The 5,369-nt window shown below is 53.7% G+C and overlaps 1 long non-coding RNA gene across 2 annotated transcripts in view; it reads right to left on the reverse strand.

The window, feature by feature from the left end:
* Positions 1–883: 883 nt before the first annotated feature.
* The window catches only part of LOC104865323, a 9,740-nt gene continuing 5,254 nt past the window's right edge, over positions 884–5,369 (reverse strand). The window contains exons 4-5 of one of the 2 annotated variants that reach the window (XR_781108.1): positions 4,616–4,721; positions 884–1,924 (exon numbers count right to left, since the gene is read on the reverse strand). This is a non-coding gene — a long non-coding RNA (uncharacterized LOC104865323). Of the gene's footprint in view, positions 1,925–4,189; positions 4,419–4,615; positions 4,722–5,369 lie in introns of those variants that run through there. The other variant, XR_781109.1, reaches the window with a different exon arrangement.

A 5,369-nucleotide genomic window follows, 5' to 3' on the forward strand; every position in this document is an offset into this window, starting at 1 on the left:
CTGGAAACTCCAGGGTGCCGGCAGAACAAACACAGCCTCATCAGCCCAGGCTGAGATCCTGTGTGGCTCACGCCAGCCCCCCTGGTAGGTTTGTCTCAGACAAGGGCAAGGGAGGGGCACAGGGAAGTTGGTGGGGACTCAAAAGGCTGAACCCAGTCCCCCGCTTCTCAGGCTGTGGATTGGAAGCAGGGCCCAGGACAGAGGACGGTGGGAGGTGGGGCTGCAGCGCACATCTGCAGGCTGAGGTCTAGGGAGCAAGGGGGTGGGCGCGAAAAGGTCCAATCTAGAGAGAATTGCATGCTGCCCTGAGGAAAAAGATTCATGGTACTGGTCATTTCCAGTCACACCATTTTTTTTTTTTTTTTTTTGCCACTGACAGAGCAGGGAAAGTTCTAGAAGCCAGGGCCATCACAAAGGCCTGCCTTTCTGCCCCTGCCCCCAGGGCCCAGCCCTCTGGCCAAATGAAGTGGAAGGAGGCATCCTTCCGCTGTGGCCTGTCAGTCACACCACCGACACAGATGCGACAGGACTCAGCCTCGGCCTGGGCTATGAGCTGACTGAGCACCTGTCCTCCAGAGACAGGCGGATGCTCTCCTATTCTTTTCCTTCCATTCAAATCCCAAGAATCTTCCCTAGGGAGCCAGAGGAGGGCTGGGTCTGCCAGGTGTTCTGTGGTGGTCAGGGTGCGGGCTGCTCCGAGGTGATCCCGGTAGGAATCCCATGGGGCTCTGTAATGTCTACAAGGCCTTGGGCACAGCACCTTGAGACTCCATATTTTCCCTTTTGTTGTTGTTGTTGTTGTGAGTGGGAATTGAAACCAGGCAGCACTGAGCCCTTTTTATTTTGTTTTGAGACAGGGTCTTGCTAAGTGACCCAGGCTAGGCTCAAACTTGCCATCCTCCTGCCTCAGCCTCCCTAGTAGCTGAGTAACTGGGATAACGGGTATTCTCCTGGTGGTACTCAGTTTCTTTGTGACTGGAGAGGATTACAGAGGTTCTGACTTGAGCGAGTGTAAGGTCTGGTGTGAACCCTCATTACAATGAGGTGGGAAAGACTGTGTCACAAGGCCTACACAAATGCAGAAGTCCTCAGCAGAAACTCAGAGTGGTCCCCGTGCGGCCTGTGCCCTCCCAACCCACCGGAGGGATCCAGAAGTGCACTGTGACACAGCTACTTTAAATCAACAAGTGCAGGTCTTCTGTGAGATTCCCCTTAACAGAGCCCTTCTGCATGTGGGAACTGATGCTCGGGAGTGAACACAGCTCTGGCATCGCAAAGACTGTGTGAGCTGGGCTGAGCCATCTTCCAGTTTCTTTGGTGGCAATGACAATGCCTCCCCACCCCAGGGGCAGCTTCAGTGATGAACGAGGGAAAACGTGCAAATTGCCCGGCCAGGGTAAGAGCTTCACAAAGAGAATCTCCAGAGCTCCCCGCAACGGAGCCTACTCAGGGCTGGGGTCTCTGCTTGCGTCAAAAGTCGCCCACCCGGAAGTCCCCACTGGAGAGGTCCCCGAGAGAGTGCTCTGGTGTTTGCTTCACGTGTCAGCAGAGATGACGTCTAGCACAGAAAGCTCCAGTCCTGTGTGAGATCAGAGAGCAGATGCCAGTGCCCAGGCGGAAGACCTTGCAGACGGAGGTCCACTGTCCACAAGATACATGGCTGTGGCAGTTTCAAACACGTCCAACGTGCTCCTCTTTCCAAGTTGAACAGCTCTGCTCCCTTCCCTGGAGCCCAAGCTGGACTTGTGACTTGCTTCTAACAAGCAGAACGGAACAGAAGTGACTCAGCACCGTAGCTCCTTCGTGGCGACGGAAGAGTCACACAGGGTCGGGGTGAACATGGTGGGTCGCTCGGAAAAGAGCTTGGCAGGATCTGCTGAAGGGAAGCTAGTGCCCGCCAGCCACTCCACTCCCAGGAACACACCTAGGAGAGACACACAGACCACCGAGTGATGAGACCCAGGGTGTGCACGGCAGCACATTTCTAATGGCCGGAAACGACCCACATGCCCAACACAGCAGATGGGAGCGATAAACTGGTTTCTACACACAATGTGACGCTATAGAGTCCGGCTTCTCCGTATGGCCACTGTGGTGGGGAGAGGTCCTGGGTATTGTGGGACAGTGTGTGAGCGGGATCCTTGGGCTCCACTCACTAAGGCCAAACATCTCCTCAGCCAGGACAACCAAAAATGTTCCCAGTTAGTGCCAATTGTCACTTCTGTCCATAACCACTGCTGGACGCCAATAACAAAGAGAATGGAAAAGGAAGAAAAGGAAAAGGAGGAAAGAGGGAAGGAAAAATGGAAGGAACCAAGGAATGCAAGCAATGCTGCCGGGCCCCACATGGATAAATCTCAAAAACATTACATTGAGCAAAAGAAGCTGAGCACCAAAGAGCACCCAGAGCGTGGCTTGGTTTGCACGTGACTCGAGAATCCACTGACGTCACGGCAGCCGCAGCAGCCATGATTCAGGGGAACCCGAGCAGCCTTCGGGGTTCTGAGAAGCAGTCACACAGGTGCACACATATGTAAAAGTGCCTGGAGCTGAACTAATAAAATGAATTTATTTTGCTCAGTCAGAAAGCACTTCTTACAAAATGTATGTGGCAGCTCAGCCACCCCGGTTCTTTGGCCTGCTTTCCATCCCGAGCCCCTTCCAGCCAGCTGTCTGACATCAGCCACCAAAAACTCGCTCCTGGGCCACCTACTCTCCCCCGCCCACCCCTGGGGTGCAGCCCCCACAGTGAAGGGCTCTTCTGCATGAGTGCAGCTGTAGGGAGGACCCCAGCAATGCTCTCCTAGCCCCACTGTCCCACTGAGCCCCACAGGGCCTCTGGCTCAGCCCTTCCCCTGGGGGTGAGGGAGGGCTTTACCCTTGTGTTTTCAGCAGCACCCCCACCCATCACCATGACCCGGACGGGATTCGTGGATGGATGGTGATGGGGCACTGAGCCTTGGCCCTGGCAGAGGGGAACAAACGGGTAAGCGGTAGAGCCATGAGACACATCCTGGAATGGAGAGGGAGGTCGAACACTTCACAGGAGACGTGGAGATGGGGCCACAAGAGGGTTATAGCCTCTGGCATCCCGAAGACTGTGTGAGCTGGGCTGAGCCATCCTCAGGTGGGAAGCCCCGCGTGGACAGAGACACGCAGAAGAGTCCTTTGTTTGTTTGCCTGTTCTCCAATCAGTGCCCTGCACTGCTGGGCACCATGCTTGCGTTGCTGAGAGGAAGGCCAGACTACAGGGGAGATCCGACATGGCCACACTATGTCACAGACCCAGCAGGACCAGCCTCCGCCTTACCCAGGCCAGCAGCCCTTCCGGTGACCGAAGGCTGAGGCTTAGGTGTACAAGTCCCTGTAGGGGAACGAGATGCCAAGTCCACAGCCTCTCCAAACTCAACACACGAAAAGCCAACAAGGGCTCATCAGTCAACAGCAACATGCAAATCAAGACCGCTTCCCGTGCAGCCAGATGGACAGACGGTTTTTTAATGGACCAGTGTTGTGAGGATGGAGAGGAACTGACAGTACATATGGTGCCACTAAGAAAATAAGACGGTTCAGCCACTGTGGAAAATAGTTCAGAAGGTGATCTGAAAACTCCACTCCTCGAGGCACCCAAATTAAAGCAGGTACTCAGCGACTCCGTGGGCTCTAGTATTCATAGCAGCACTATTCGCAAAGCCACACAATAGAAACAACCCATCAGCAACTGAAAGAATAAACACACAGTGGCGTGTGCATCTATGATAATGTTATTCAGCCACAAGGAAGGGAAGGGACTGTCATTTCATGCAGCAACAGATACGAGCCTCAAAAGCATCATGTCGAGCGAAGATCAGGCACCGAAGACCACATATCATGTGATCCCGCTGATACAAAATGTCCAGAACAGGTACAGTCATGAAGATAGAAAGCAGTTTAATGGTTGCCAAGGGCTGGGAGGGGAAAATTTGGAATGTCTAATGGGCGTAGGTTTTCTTTGGGGGTCATGGAAATGTTCTAGAAGTGGGGTTCCAGAGCCTTGTGAACTCAGTAAATGCTACTGACTTGTAAATGTTAAAACGGTTAATTTTATGGCATGTGAATTTCACCTCGATTTTTTTAAAAAACAGGAAGAGATAATCCTTCTCAGAAATGACAGAGGTAGGTTTCCAGGTAGACAAAAGCACATGAAACCTGTTGTTAGGATTTAGATTTTAAATGCTCCCAAAGGCTCGGGCCATTAAGGCCTGGTCCCCCGCTGTGGCACGCTGGCAAGGGGCGGAATCTTTGGAAGGTGGGCCTGGCGAGAGGAAGTGACATCACTGGGGGCGTGGCTTCGAAGGCGCTAAGGACCCGAGCCCCGCCTCCTCTCTAAATCTCTCAGCCGCCGGCCTTGGGGAGAAGCTGGCTGGGGAGGGACAGAGCTGTGAAGAGGAGAGACACTTCGTTTTCACTTCCATTTTTTCCACACTTGTTTTTACTATGTGTCTATATCGTAGGCTCAAGGAAAATATTTATAAAAATTAACAAATAATAACTTAGATAAGCACCGTCCTGGAAAGTTGCCAAGACCACTGCTTTGAAGCTCATTTGTTTGGCCTAATTTTCATAATCTACTCACATTTACATATAAATCTGAGTGACTCCCGAGGAGGACGCGGAGGCACGGCATTCACACTGGAAGGGCGAAGGGCCACAGCGCAGGGTCCAGACTGGAGCGTGGGGACCTGGGGGAGGGGGGAGTCCTCGTTGACCCGCTTGCTTCAGGAAGGTTCCCGTGTGAGAACGAGGACATGTTTCCGCAGGCTTAAGGCAATGTTTCCATTAGGAAGCAGTCAAGCTGGGAAAGGAGGCACCGCGTAGGACACCGAGGCTGAGAGGCTGGTGGTCAGGGAGGGATCTGCCCTCTTCTCAGCCTCCCCAGCTCCTCCGGCCGGAGGGTGGAGTCCGGAGGGTGGAGTCCGGCCTCGCCCTGCTCCCCGGCTTCCTTCTGTGCCACTGGGGGGGTCCTAGCCCAGACTGCAAACACCGGAGTCCTTGCTTTTCTCCTTCCTCCTTTCCCTGCTGTGATTATCTGCTTCCTTTACAATAATAAAGAACTTAGATTAATGAATAATCACCACTTTGTATCAAGTGTCATTGGAGCACTGTGTCCTAACTTCAAGAGGGAGCTGTTACCTCCTCATGCAGACTTGACAGGTGAGACAGTGGAGGTGCAGAGAGGTTAAAGACCCTGCCCGGGTAACACAGCCCGAAATTAGAGCTGGGATTTGATTCCAGAGGCCCGCTGGGCAGCCCAGGCCCTAGCTGGGAGGAGGGCAGGAGCTCCCTGGCCCCCCAAGACTCCCCGCCCCTCCCACCCCATTCCTGCTCCC

The sequence above is a fragment of the Fukomys damarensis genome, unplaced genomic scaffold (assembly GCF_012274545.1).
Source record: "Fukomys damarensis isolate Sample0158 unplaced genomic scaffold, DMR_v1.0_HiC HiC_scaffold_22, whole genome shotgun sequence".
NCBI lineage: Eukaryota > Metazoa > Chordata > Mammalia > Rodentia > Bathyergidae > Fukomys > Fukomys damarensis.